At 42.8% G+C, this 15,040-nt stretch overlaps 1 long non-coding RNA gene across 1 annotated transcript in view; it reads left to right on the forward strand.

The window, feature by feature from the left end:
* LOC113907603 overlaps nucleotides 1-15,040 on the forward strand; it is a 111,341-nt gene that overhangs the window by 75,410 nt on the left and 20,891 nt on the right. The window lies entirely within an intron of this gene.

Raw genomic sequence — 15,040 nt, forward strand, 5'->3', positions numbered from 1 at the left:
AGTTAAAAAAAAAAAAAAGTGAAGTCGCTCAGTTGTGTCCGACCCTTTGCGACCCCACGGACTGTAGGCCACTGTAGGCTCCTCTGTCCATGGGATTCTCCAGGCAAGAATACTGGAGTGGGTTGCCATTTCCTTCTCCAGGAGATCTTCCCAACACAGGAATTGAACCTGGGTCTCCTGCATTGTGGGCAGATGCTTTACCGTCTGAAACACCAGGGAAGCCCCAAGTTGGGAGGGAGGCATGTTACTGGCATCTAGTGCGTAGAGGCTGGGATACTGCTGAACATCCAGCAATGCACAGAATGGCCCCCACACAAAGAGTCACCTGGCTTAAAGTGTCAGTGCTTCAGGTGCTGAGGTTCAGAACCCAGCCATTTGTCTTTTCACTTCAGAGGTTCCCAGCTGAGACTGGCGCCACGAAATAGATGGTATCACCAAGGTCCTGGGAGTGTGAAGAAAGGTGGCAGCAAAGGATGACTAGTGTTTGTGCACATGGCTGACTTATTCTTTTGGGTATAATGTCCCCAAGTAAACAAGCTGTATAGTACAGGACGACCCCACCCCAGCTTATTTCCCAGAGGGTTTGTATCAGTCACACAGGCTGTGTAACAAAACATTCCCAAACATCATGGTTGGAAACAATAGTCATTTGTTATGACTCATGAGTCTGTTGGTCAGCTGGGCAGTTCTGCTGATTTGGGTTGGGCTTAGCTGACCTCTGCCTATCTGTGGGCAGCTGATACCTCAGCTGGGGGATGACTGGTTGAACTTGGCTCAGCTGGGATGACTTGGCTCAGTTCCATGGATCCTTCCTCCTCCAGCAGACTAATAACCATCACTTCCACCACATCCTGTTGGCCAACACAAGTCACATGGCTGAGCTCAAATCAAAGGAAAAGGAAATAGATTCATTTCTTGAGGGGAGAGGCCACAAAGTGCTTTTGCCAAGGTGTGTGGATAGAAAGTGTGGCTAGGAAGAGCTGTTAATCAACTACAGCCTGTTTCGTTTATGCCCATCCCAACTCCTAACTTCCTTAACTCTACTAACAGCCTAGGGATGCACTGAGTCACCTTTGAAAGTGGCACTTATATTTCTTCAAGTCTTTGATATATTTATTCTATTAAATGATGACCAGTATGATCCAGGCCATCTTCTTGACATCTAACCCCCTCCCTACCCAGATGAAGAATCCCACTGAAACACACATACACACATATATTACACATCTCCACCTGGCTGGCTGGATATAATTCAACATATATCCAAAAAAAAGTCATCAGCTTTCCTAAATGTCAATTTCAGTTCATGGCATCACCAGCCAGAAATATCAGAATTATCCAGAATGCCTCACTCTTCTCTAACCCCCACTGCCAATCCAGCTTGTGTCCCAACTCTGCTAATTTTACCTCCTGTTTTTCAAACCTCTTTTCTAGCACTGCCTACATTTGAAAGCTCTTCAGTCTCTCTGCTGGACATTGCAACAGCCTCGTTTTTAAAAAATTATTTATTTATTTTTGGTTATGCTGGGTCTTCGTTGCTGCGCTTGGACTTTCTCTAGTTGTAGCGAGCAGGGGCTACTCTCTAGTTGCGGTGCGCAGGCTTATCACTGCAGTGACTTGTTGCAGAGCACAGGCTGTAGGGTGTGCAGGCTCAGGAGTTGTGGTGCACAGGCTTAGTTGCTTCAAGGCATGTGGGATCTTCCCAGACCAGGCTTCAAACCTGTGTCCCCTGCATTGACAGGAAGATGCTTAACCACTGGACCACCGGGGAAGCCCCTGCAGCAGCCTCTTAATTGTGGCTCCACCTCCAGTCTTGTACCCTTCCTCCCATACCCCGCATTAAATCAGTAAATCCATCCTTTACACCAGAGAGACATGCATGTAAGACACACCCTGACAACAGCACTTGATGAGACGTAAGACTTTTATGACCTTAAATGGACTTATAACCAAGAATGTCTGGATCATGTCCTGGGAGTCACTTCTCCTATTGAGGGGTCGTGCCCCAGGGCTGCTCTACATATAGGATATGCTATCAGAGAAGGAACTAACATCAGCTTTGTTGTTAGCGGAGTCAGTGCTTGTGATCAGATCAGCAGCTCCTTCTCCCTTGGAAAGGAGGATGGGGGTGGGCCTGGTGTTGGGAGAGAGGCTGCAGTTGTCTCCTTCCCTATTTTTGTCCTCACTGTGCCACTTACAGAACAATGGCTAAACTCTGTAGCCCTCTGTGCCAGTTACTTTTGCTGCATAACACACCACCCCAGGGAATTCCCTTGTAGTGCAGTGGTTTGAACTCGATGCCTTCACTCCTGGGTTCAATCCCTGCCCAGGGACCTAAGGTCTCGCAAGCTGCTCATTACCACCACCAAAAACAAACAAACACAACAACAACAATAACAAAACAAAAACGGCTCAAACCACTCCAAAGGTTCAAGGAATTAAAGAGGAGATAGCTTACCTCTTCTCCATGGTGTCTGGGGCCCAAGCTGGGAGGACCTGAAGGTTGGCGGGGACTTGATGACTCAGGTCTGAAATAACCTGAAGTCTTGCTCCCTCACACCTCTGTGAGCCGCTGCTGCTGCTTGGCTGGAACCTCGGTGGGGACTGTGAGCTGGGACACTTTTATGTGGCCTTTCCTTGTGGCTGCTTGGGCTTCCTTACAGCATGACAGCTGGTTCCCAAGAGCAAGCATCCAAAGAAAGCCAAGTAGAAGGTGCATCCTTTCATGACAGAGCCTTGAAAGTGTTAGGTAGTTAGAATAGGGGAAAGGAGTCCAAAATGGCGGTGGCTAAGCCTTACAAACAGCTGTGAAAAGAAGAGAAGTGAAAAGCAAAGGAGCAAAGGAAAGATATAAGCATCTGAATGCAGAGTTCCAAAGAATAGCAAGGAGAGATAAGAAAGACTTCCTGAGCAATCAATGCAAAGAAATAGAGGAAAACAACAGAATGGGAAAGACTAGAGATCTCTTCAAGAAAATTAGAGATACCAAGGGAACATTTCATGCAAAGATGGGCACAATAAAGGACAGAAATGGTATGGACCTAACAGAAGCAGAAGATATTAAGAAGAGGTGGCAAGAATACACAGAAGAACTGTACAAAAAAGATCTTCACGACCCAGATAATCACAATGGTGTGATCACTCACCTAGAGCCAGACATCCTGGAATGTGAAGTCAAGGGGGCCTTAGAAAGCATCACTACGAACAAAGCTAGTGGAGGTGATGGAATTCCAGTGGAGCTATTTCAAATCCTGAAAGATGATGCTGTGAAAGTGCTGCACTCAATATGCCAGCAAATTTGGAAAACTCAGCAGTAGCCACAGGACTGGAAAAGGTCATTTTTCATTCCAATCCCAAAGAAAGGCAATGCCAAAGAATGCTCAAATTACCGCACAATTGCACTCATCTCACATGCTAGTAAAGTGATGCTCAAAATTCTGCAAGCCAGGTTTCAGCAGTATGTGAACCATGAACTTCCAGATGTTCAAGCTGGTTTTAGAAAAGGCAGAGGAACCAGAGATCAAATTGCCAATATCCACTGGATCATGGAAAAAAGAAGAGAGTTCCAGAAAAACATCTATTTCTGCTTTATTGACTATGCCAAAGCCTTTAACTGTGTGGATCACAATAAACTGTGGAAAATTCTAAAAGAGATAGGAATACCAGACCACCTGACCTGCCTCTTGAGAAACCTATATGCAGGTCAGGAAGCAATAGTTAGAACTGGACATGGAACAACAGACTGGTTCCAAGTAGGAAAAGGAGTATGTCAAGGCTGTATATTGTCACCCTGCTTATTTAACTTCTATGCAGAGTACATCATGAGAAACGCTAGGCTGGAAGAAGCACAAGCTGGAATCAAGATTGCCAGGAGAAATATCAATCACCTCAGATATGCAGGTGACACCACCCTTATAGCAGAAAGTGAAGAGGAACTAGAGAGCTTCTTGATGAAAGTGAAAGAGGGGGGTGAAAAAGTTGGCTTAAAGCTCAACATTCAGAAAAGTAAGATCATGGCATCTGGTCCCATCACTTCATGGGAAATAGATGGGGAAACAGTGGAAACAGTGTCAGACTTTATTTTGGGGGGCTCCAAAATCACCGCAGATGGTGATTGCAGCCATGAAATTAAAAGATGCTTATTCCTTGGAAGGAAAGTTATGACCAACCTAGATAGCATATTCAAAAGCAGAGACATTACTTTGCCAACAAAGGTCCATCTAGTCAAGGCTATGGTTTTTCCTGTGGTCATGTATGGATGTGAGAGTTGGACTGTGAAGAAAGCTGAGTGCCGAAGAATTGATGCTTTTGAACTGTGGTGTTGGAGAAGACTCTTGCAAGTCCCTTGGACTGCAAGGAGATCCAACCAGTCCATCCTAAAGGAGATCAGTCCTGGGTGTTCTTTGGAAGGACTGATGCTAAAGCTGAAACTCCAATACTCTGGCCACCTCATGTAAAGAGTTGACTCATTGGAAAAGACTCTGATGCTGGGAGGGGTTGGGGGCAGGAGGAGAAGGGGACAACAGAGGATGAGATGGCTGGATGGCATTACTGACTCGATGGACATGAGTCTGAGTGAACTCCGGGAGTTGGTGATGGACAGGGAGGCCTGGCGTGCTGCAATTCATGGGGTCGCAAAGAGTCAGACAGGACTGAGCAACTGAACTAAACTGAAAGGACAAGGAAGAGAAAAGCCTGTGAAAATATAACAGAGGAAGGTCAAAGGAAGGTCTGAGGACCAGAGTGAGGACTTCAGGTAGAACAGCACTCCTGACTAAGCCCAATTTGCATAGGGCAGACCCAGGGGGCAGAAAACATATAAAAGGAGGAGCCAAGGGCTCTTTCACACTCTCTCTCTACCCCCTACCCCCTCCACCCCCACCGCCGCAGTCCTCCACTCTCTTCTCTTCTTCGAGGATGGATTCTCCTGCTATCTTCTAAATAAAATAGAGCTGTAACATTGATTTGTCTAAGAGCTATGACATGGTTTGTTCAAGACCCGAGAGCTGTGACGCGCCGAGGGCTTTAATGTCTGTCACTCCAAATCATTGTTGTGACAAGACAAGAACCGAGAAGCACACACTCGCCTGACAAAAGTAACAAAGCATCACTTCTCCCAGTATAAGAACTCCTAATTTTCAGCTAGGCATATGGACATCTGAAATAGAGACTACATTTCCCAGCCTCCCTTGCAGTGGGCAAGGGATTAAATTCTAGCCAGTGATTCAAGTGGAAGACGTATATGTAATTTTCCGGAAGTATCTTTCAAAGGAGAGGACACTCTGATATTTGTTCCTTCCTTCTTGCTGACTGGAATGAGGATATGATGGCTGGAGCTTTCATCGCCATTTTGTTTCTTGAGGAAGAAGTCCATGCAAAGAATGGAAGAGACACAAGATAGAAGGATTAAGATCCTTGGTGCTGCTGCTAAGTCACCTCAGTTGTGTCCAACTCTGTGCAACCCCATAGATGGCAGCCCACTGGGCTCCCGAGTCCCTGGGATTCTCCAAGCAAGAACACTGGAGTGGGATGCCATTTCCTTCTCCAGTGCAGGAAAGTGAAAAGTGAAAGTGAAGTCGCTCAGTCGTGTCCGACTCTTAGCGGCCCCATGGACTGCAGCCTACCAGGCTCCTCCGTCCATGGGATTTTCCAGGCAAGAGTACTGGAGTGGGGTGCCATTGCCTTCTCCTGACTTAATCCTAAATTGCCTGACTGCAGATTTCTATTATATATTTATGTTATTTAAGGCACTCTTGTTTAGAATTTCTCAAAATGAGTATCTTAGGATGTGAATTTTGCAAGTTACCAATGTAAGTCCTCTTTAATTAATCTTACTGCTATAAACCTGGCATAGAGATATATGGTTTAGCAGTTGCACTTGGTGATGCTGCTTCTGTGGGAAAAAAAACACCGTCTATCTCTGAGTCTCCTTATCAGGCCCCCAGGGAGTTACCCAAAGCAGGTAGGGTGGGTTCTTGAGCCCTGCAGAGGTTACCGCCCGAGTTGCTCTGAGCTGGGCTGGAAACAGAACAGCAATGTCCTTAACTGGAGCCCTGTGTCCCTGGGGCTTTGCCCAGGCTACACTGAAGCCGTCAGCCTCCGCCCTGCAAACACAGACTGTCACCTGGTGTGCCACGGCCCGGTGCAGAGGACACACTGCCCAGTGGAGAGTCCTCAGAAGTGGCCCCAGAAATCTATTGACCGCAGTAACTTCCAAACCCAAGCCAGTCAGCTATTCCCAGTTCATTTCCATTCCCCACACCAATAAAGCTTTCGCCAGTCTCGCTCCTATGTACAACCACCCAGCGATTCAGATCAATACCCCAGTTTGCCTCTCAGGCCCCGAGAGAACACACAGAAAGTGGAAAGTCATATTCTCAGATTTGACTCCAAGTGATTCTCTTGTCTACTTCACATGACTCTTCTGACTTTCTTAATTTTTTCCATCTTCAGAGGACAGTGAGGCTGTTGAGACCAACCACAGGTATCAGGGAAGTTAAAAGGCTCTGAGAACAGCAGGTCTGCACTTAAGCTCAGTACACTTTCAACCAAACTGTGTGCGTTTTCTGAGGTGTTTCTTCCAGCCCAAGAACCGGGGACCCATCTCACTTTTCCCCTTTGCTCCATCACTACCCATGTTCCCTCAATCCACAAAGAAATGTTGTAGGTGACCATAGTTCTACGCTGAAACTTGGGGTCCGAGCTTCGTTTCTTTTGGCTTTGAATTCCTGATTAACTCGTCCACCCAAACCCAGGAAAGGAGGTCCACTTAAGGAAAGATGGGGCTTTGTTCTTCCTCTAAGCATTGTTCTCCTGAAAGGCAACCTCCATAATGAAAATCAGAAAGATTCATGCAAAACAAGAATTTAACTCCATCAGTATTCGGCTTTAGATGTCATCCTTGTTGCTTGGATATTGTCAATTGTCTGTTTGAACTGAAGCTGGCATGCATTTTAGAAACATTTAAAGCTCTTGTTTTGTTTTGTTTCCTGTTTCTCAGTGGCTTTAAACTTTTTAAGCACTAATGAGTCCAACTTGGGGAACCCAGTATTTATGAAGTCCAAATGAGCATCCTCTATAACAGTAGCTCTAAGTAAAAATCTTCTTGATCTTTCAAAACTGTGGGAAGGGAACTTAAAGGGACATTTTCAGAGTTAAATGACTTGAAAGGGGAAGCACCTCCAGCAGGAAAGCAAATTCCCAGGTTAATAATTTTCCAACATTCCTCTTTGCTATCTCTGGCCTGGATATTTCCAAGCATGCGTGTGTGCTGAGTCACTTCAGTCGTGTCCAACTCTTTGTGACCTTATGGACCGTAGCCCACCAGGCTCCTCTGGGAAGCCCGGGTATTTGCATAGAGCTGTGCTCATATGTAACCACTAGGCACATGTGATTCTCTACATTTAAATTAAATAAAATTTAAAATTCAGTTCCTTAGTTCCACTGGCCACAAGTGGCTACCATATTGGACAGCACAGAAGTAGAACATTTCCATCACTGCAGAAAGTTCTGTGGGTCTGGGACTCACCTGGTGGTCCAGTGATTAGACTTCGCCTTCCAATGCAGGGGGTGTGGGTTTGATCCCTGGTCAGGGAGCTAAGATCTCTCATGCCTTGTGGCCAAAAAAACAAAACGTGAAACAAAACAGTGTTGTAACAAATTCAATCAAGAGTTTAAAAATGGCCCATATAGGGCTTCCCTGGTGGTTCAGTGGTTAAGAATCTGCCTTGCAATGCAAAGGACACTGGTTTGATCCCCGGTTCAGGAAGATCCCACATGCCATGGAGCAACTAAGCCTGCGTGCCACAACTACTGAGGCAGTGTGCTGCAACTGCTGAAGCCTGTGTACCTAGAGCCTGTGCTCTGCAACAAGAGGAACCCATGCACCGCAACAAGAGAAAACCTACATTCAGCAGCAAAGACCCAGAATATCCGAGAAATAAAATTAAAATAAATGAATCTTTAAATAATGGTCCACATTAAAAAAAAAAATCTTAAAAAAAAATTCCATTGGTCAACACTGGTAGATAGACACTCTTCCCTTAACCAGTTTTCCTTCCCAATTATTTAGTGCTAATTACATTTTTCTAGAACCTTCTATGCAGGATTTTTTTGAAAACTATATTTGTTTTTATTTATTTGGCTGTGCCAGGTCTTAGTTATGGCATGTGAGATCTAGTTCCATGCTCAGGGGTTGAACCTGGGCCCCCTGCCTTGGAGCACAAGTCATAGCCGCTGGAGCACCAGTGGAGTCCCTCCATTTAGGATTAATTAAAGTCATTACCATGTAGACTTGGGGTCCTCACGTAATTTGAGGCACTTAAGGTGGCCTTGGAGGAATCTTATGTCATCCCACTGATAGATGGATCAAGATGAAGAAAGTGTGGCTTCCCCGGCTGTCTAAATTCTTTTCTGTGAACCCTTCAGGGAGATCACCTAGCCAAACCCTCCAACTAACCCTTCTCCTCCATGTGGTTAGCAGAAATCTGTGGAAATAGAGTTTCTTCTAAGATCTACCTCCCCATAAAATGTCTATAAGTGAAAAAAAAGTGACGTGATTCATACCAGCAACTTAACAATGAATATCTCTGGAGGATAATATGAGAATCTTACTTTCTTCTTCAAGCTCTTGTGTGTTTTTCAATGTATGATTTCCGTGTACTGCTTTTAAAATTAGAGAAAAACCAACAGCATTTTTTTTTATGTTTTAAAAGGATGAAATAACCTATAAAATAATAAATCCACATTTTTGAACAAATATATGGAGTCTTTTAACTCAAACAAGTGTTTTCCTTCAAAGGAATGACCTTGGGTTGTTTTATGCTTATTCTAGCAATGGCTATGCTATTAATATTACCTTTATAAATTCCTTTTCAAGGCAGCCTGTAAATTACACATGAAAATCAATCTTATTGAGGTATACCTGCTTTAATAATGACATCATTAACAAGATAAATTACCACACTTATTCACTACACTGAGCTCTGAATTACTTTAGGCAGTCTAAAAAAACCAAGCCCACCTCTGCTGAAGGTTGAAGATTTGTCAGAATCACAGATTTTTCACAAGAATAGACAAAGGGTTTTAAACGTTGTTCCAAAAAACAGTGGCTGCCAGACATGTGTTTCTTTTCTTCCTCTTACCCCCTTCACCTCTTTACTGTCTGCAGCGAACATAACCTTGTAAGCAATGTCAAAATAGCCACACATTCCCTTTTTCCAGAAGTAACATACATTTTTCATTGTCTTTTCATTGGAAAGTTGTAATCTCTTCCCAATGGGTCAACAGTTCCAGGGAACCTTCTCTGTCTGCATCACACTCTGGTCTGCCAAGTGGAATCCAAAATGAGCTTCTTAGGTGGGGATTGAAGAAGAGACTTCAACCAGGGGGTGTGGATACAAAGAAACAGAGATTCTTTCCTGTCTGTGCCCATGGGTGCACACACACACACACACACACACACACACACACGCACGCACGCACACAATGCGATGCAGGAGAGCAGGCTGAGAATATTAACTTGGCTTAGTCACTAAGTCATGTCCGACTCTTGCAACCCCATAGGCTGTAGTCTGCCAGGCTCCTCTGTCCATGGGATTTTCCAGGCAAGAATACTGAAGTGGGTTGCCATTTCCTTCTCCAGGGGATCTTCCTGACCCAAGGATTGAACCCCAGTTGCACTGCTGGCAGATTCTTCACTGACTGAGCTACCAAGGAACTGGAAGGGTCCTCAAACTACTTGGGTCCCTAGATTGGAGGGAATGGATATTCCTCTCTTTGCACCTCTTGGTTTGGGATCTACTAAATCATTTAATTTCTGTTCCAAAGGAGTATTTATCAGCAAGTTTTGACCCTATCCAAATGATAAAAAAAAAAAAAATTCAGATTATCCCTTGTGCCGATACCTTATCCACTCAGCTGTTTTATAAAATATTCAAAAACTTACTAGAAAGCCCAGAGATAAATCCACACACATATGGACACCTTATCTTTGACAAAGGAGGCAAGAATATACAATGGATTAAAGACAATCTCTTTAACAAGGGGTGCTGGGAAAACTGGTCAACCACTTGTAAAAGAATGAAACTAGAACACTTTCTAACACCATACACAAAAATAAACTCAAAATGGATTAAAGATCTAAACATAAGACCAGAAACTGTAAAACTCCTAGAGGAGAACATAGGCAAAACACTCTCTGACATACATCACAGCAGGATCCTCTATGACCCACCTCCCAGAATATCGGAAATAAAAGCAAAAATAAACAAATGGGACCTAATTAACCTTAAAAGCTTCTGCACATCAAAGGAAACTATCAGCAAGGTGAAAAGACAGCCTTCAGAATGGGAGAAAATAATAGCAAATGAAGCAACTGACAAACAACTAATCTCAAAAATATACAAGCAACTCCTACAGCTCAACTCCAGAAAAATAAATGACCCAATCAAAAAATGGGCCAAAGAACTAAATAGACATTTCTCCAAAGAAGACATACAGATGGCTAATAAACACATGAAAAGATGCTCAACATCACTCATTATCAGAGAAATGCAAATCAAGACCACTATGAGGTACCATTTCACACCAGTCAGAATGGCTGCGATCCAAAAGTCTACAAATAATAAATGCTGGAGAGGGTGTGGAGAAAAGGGAACCCTCTTACACTGTTGGTGGGAATGCAAACTAGTACAGCCACTATGGAGAACAGTGTGGAGATTCCTTAAAAAAATTGGAAATAGAACTGCCTTATGATCCAGCAATCCCACTGCTGGGCATACACACTGAGGAAACCAGAAGGGAAAGAGACATGTGTACCCCAATGTTCATCGCAGCACTGTTTATAATAGCCAGGACATGGAAGCAACCTAGATGTCCATCAGCAGATGAATGGATAAGAAAGCTGTGGTACATATACACAATGGAGTATTACTCAGCCATTAAAAAGAATTCATTTGAATCAGTTCTAATGAGGTGGATGAAACTGGAGCCTATTATACAGAATGAAGTAAGCCAGAAGGAAAAACACCAATACAGTATACTAACGCATATATACGGAATTTAGAAAGATGATAACAATAACCCTGTGTACGAGACAGCAAAAGAGACACTGATGTATGGAACAGTCTTATGGACTCTGTGGGAGAGGGAGAGGGTGGGAAGATTTGGGAGAATGACATTGAAACATGTAAAATATCATGTATGAAACGAGATGCCAGTCCAGGTTCAATGCACGATACTGGATGCTTGGGGCTAGTGCACTGGGACGACCCAGAGGGATGGTATGGGGAGGGAGGAGGGTTCAGGATGGGGAGCACATGTATACCTGTGATGGATTCATTTTGATATTTGGCAAAACTAATACAATTATATAAACTTTAAAAATAAAATAAAAAAAAAACTTACTGACAGGAGATACAGTCTGGTAAGAAAGTTCTATTTTCTTTTCCCTGGATTTTTGTCTTATTAATTTTTTGACTTATCTTGTTGTATCTATTTTAATTGGAAACAAATATAATGATAACATTCATGTAGTAAAGCTGCAATAATTTGATCATTTTATATAAAGCTAATCATATTTTTTGACATTTTCTTCCACTTACTATGAAATAAAAATGTCCATAATATTTTGTATTCATACATTAAAAAATATTCATACATTTTTAACTTGGCATGGTAAACATTTCCCCATGTTTCCACATAGTCTTCAAAATAACTTTATATTCAGTTCAGTTCAGTTCAGTCTCTCAGTTGTGTCCGACTCTTTGTGACCCCATGAACCGCAGCATGCCAGGCCTCCCTGTCCATCACCAACTTCCGGAGTCCACCCAAACCCACGTCCATTGAGTCGGTGATGCCATCCAACCATCTCATCCTCTCTCGTCCCCTTCTCCTCCTGCCCTCAATCTTTCCCAGCATCTTTTCAAATGAGTCAGCTCTTTACATCAGGTGGCCAAAGTATTGGAGTTTCAGCTTCAACATCAGTCCTTCCAATGAACACCCAGGACTGATCTCCTTCCATAAGATTTCATCATGATGCTGGACCATGAATTATGAAGCTATTATTCTCATGCAGATGGTTTCTAAGTTTTTACTTTGTAGATTATGCTGCATTGAATATTTATGAACATGCATATTTTCTTTCTGTTCCTTAAATTGAGTCTTTGTGGTTAATTTTTATGTAAGAACTGTGAACTTTCAAATGAAGGTCTAATTCTTGCTTATGTAGTGTAAGTTTGGCAAGCCTGTAAGTTCTATGTAGTCAGTTCATTGTTTATTTCCTTTCTTCATGAACTCGCAGATCTGTAATACACTCCCTTTTATTAATTTTCCTTATATTACTACCAGTTTTTATTCTATTCATTCATACTAATGTTATTTAGCTGATAGTTTATGAATCCTTATCTTGATTTCGTTACAAACTAACTTCAATAATAGCCAATTTTATCTTGATAAATATTTTGCTTTATACATTGTGTTATTGAGTATCAATCCCTTTTCTTTCATATGAATTTGACTGAAGATCATTTGCCATTATATTCTGCCTTTCTATTTGATTTTTGTGTCTCTTCTGAATGACCAGTTTCAGGCCCTATGCTTTTAATAAATAAATCTGGACTATTTACATTTATTTGTTATAAAACTGTTATTTGTTATAACAGTTTTGCTTTTCTTTTTGATTAATTGATTTTGTTTGCTCTTAGCTGGCTTCTACAGTCTCACATTCCTAGAACAAATTTAATTTGTGAACATTCTGTTTTCCATTATAAACAGTATGTTTAAAAGGCAAAGAACTATATTTGAACATCATCCATGAGAGCTAGGCTCTTTTTGCTATTAGTTTTTCCCATTGTTGGTTTAGGATTTGGCTCTTTTCAGGTCTGGTAAATCAGTTTTGACTCATCCCATTTACCTCTCAGCTTCTAAAATATTCTTGTTCCCTCCTTCCCTTGAAAGTTTCAGCTTCAAAATAACCAAAACCAAAAAACTGCCTTTCTTGTAGTTTTAGTGAGGTTTTGGGAGGGAACAAAGTTAAATGTATATGTTCCATCAACCATCTTAACCCCAAAGTTTGCCATCCCAATTTACATTATTTATTTTGTCTAAACAACTCTGGTCATCACACATAACTTTTTCCAAAACAACAAGTGTTTTGAAATTCCTTTCCTCTTTCTTTAGTCTTTGGAGTTCTTGACAATGTCTTCCCTACTGATGTCTGACAAAATGATACCTAGGTGGTAAATTTTGTGGAAGTTTGTGAGCGTACGAATATCCTTCTGAAGCAGTCACGTTTGAAGAATACAGCTTGGACCACTTCCTTAGCCATCATCACTCTCTTTAATGTTTTTGAAGACTGACTTTTGGTTTGGTCCTTGCAGCAGGAGGGTCCCCAGAAATATCCTGCTTTGGGTGTCTTTGAGAGAAATCTGTCTTTTCTGCTTGGGAAGTTGAAGAACTTTCCATCCTTTCTCCTATTCTTCTTATCTCTGTAAATTTCTTCCTAAATCTTTGTCTATGCTTTTAGGATCTTCCATTTTACTGATTCTCTGCATCTGTGGTCTCGTGTGTTTACTGTTTTCTGTAATGATTTAGTGAAGTCGCTCAGTTGTGTCCGACTCTTTGTAACCCCATGGACTGTAGTTTACCAGGCTCCTCCGTCCATGGGATTTTCCAGGCAAGGATACTGGAGTGGGGTGCCATTTCCTTCTCCAGGACATCTTCGCAACCTAGGGATTGAACCCAGGTCTCCCACATTGTAGGGCAGGTACTTTACTGTCTGATACTACCCTGGTCTGCTCCTTGTCCTACTGTGATCATATCCTTGTTAATGCGGTAGTGGAAATTCTTCCCTCGGGGGCCAGATTAAGTAAGACACATACAGCATTTAGAACAGTGCCTGGCATGCGGTCAAAGCTCCTGAAAGGATTGTAATTCTTTCCTAAAACTCTTGGGTCTTCACTCTGGAGGTTCTCTGATTCATGGATGGATTGACCTCTGGGCATTTTCTCGGTCTTTTCTTTTTTCTTTTACTGAAAAACCTTTTCATTGGAGTCACTTTCCTCCTCTTTCCCCCATAAAGTCAAATTTCCTTGTAATCAATATGCCCATCTTACAAGGTGAGTTCCACTAGGGTTGAGTTAGAGTCCTCCGCATGCTAATTTGATGGAAGGTCATTGGCAAGTTTAGAATTAAGAGAGGGTTTGCTGGGGTGTTGAATAGCTAGATCTCAGTCAACCTGAGATCAAGAAAGCCAACCACCTGGAAAAACTAGAGGTCCCTTCTTCTCTCTTTAATGCTTTTGCTGTTAAAGTTTCGGAGTCTGAGGCAAGTTTTAGCAGAGACGGGATACCAAGCAGAATAATTCTGGATGTGAGGAGGGAGCAGTAAGCTGGTTTGGCTCCGTGCCATATTACCCTATTCCCTTTCCTGCCCGGAGCTTTGTCAGAGAGACCACCCCCCAAAGATGAGTTTGACATCCTGATCTCATCACAACTTGAGTCTGACTTTTCCAACAGGAATCCCATGTCACAAATAGGGTTGACAACACCCATGCAACAGAGCTATGAGTGAGCATAACCTCGGGTGCTGCTGGGTTGGTAGGATGGCTCTGGAAGAGCATATTACTGTGATGCTCGTGCTGATTTGCCTCGGACAGCTGGGTGGAAGCCCAGGACTCCCAGGTGGGAGAACAGGGTTTGTAGGAGGTGTCTATTTGCATGTAACTTACATACATTTCAACACCGCACCTGGTGCTCCCTTGCTATCACTGCACCTACGTGCGAGGCGCTCCACACATGTTTCTGGGAAGAAGGGAGGGAGGGGTTTTTCATTTCTCTCTTGTCTTCACTTCCTCAAGACACGTCAACTATATTATCTCATTGGATTCTTGCAAGAGGAAGGAGAAAGGATGATTTGTCACCAGCCTTATTTTATGGATAAGGAAACCAAAGGAGAATGGCTTGATGATTAGTCCAGAGAGGCAAAATAACCAACACAAAACCGACAGGGAAACTTGGTGTCACTTATTACAGATTGAAAA

The sequence above is a fragment of the Bos indicus x Bos taurus genome, chromosome 17 (genome assembly GCF_003369695.1).
Source record: "Bos indicus x Bos taurus breed Angus x Brahman F1 hybrid chromosome 17, Bos_hybrid_MaternalHap_v2.0, whole genome shotgun sequence".
Taxonomy (NCBI): Eukaryota; Metazoa; Chordata; class Mammalia; order Artiodactyla; family Bovidae; genus Bos; species Bos indicus x Bos taurus.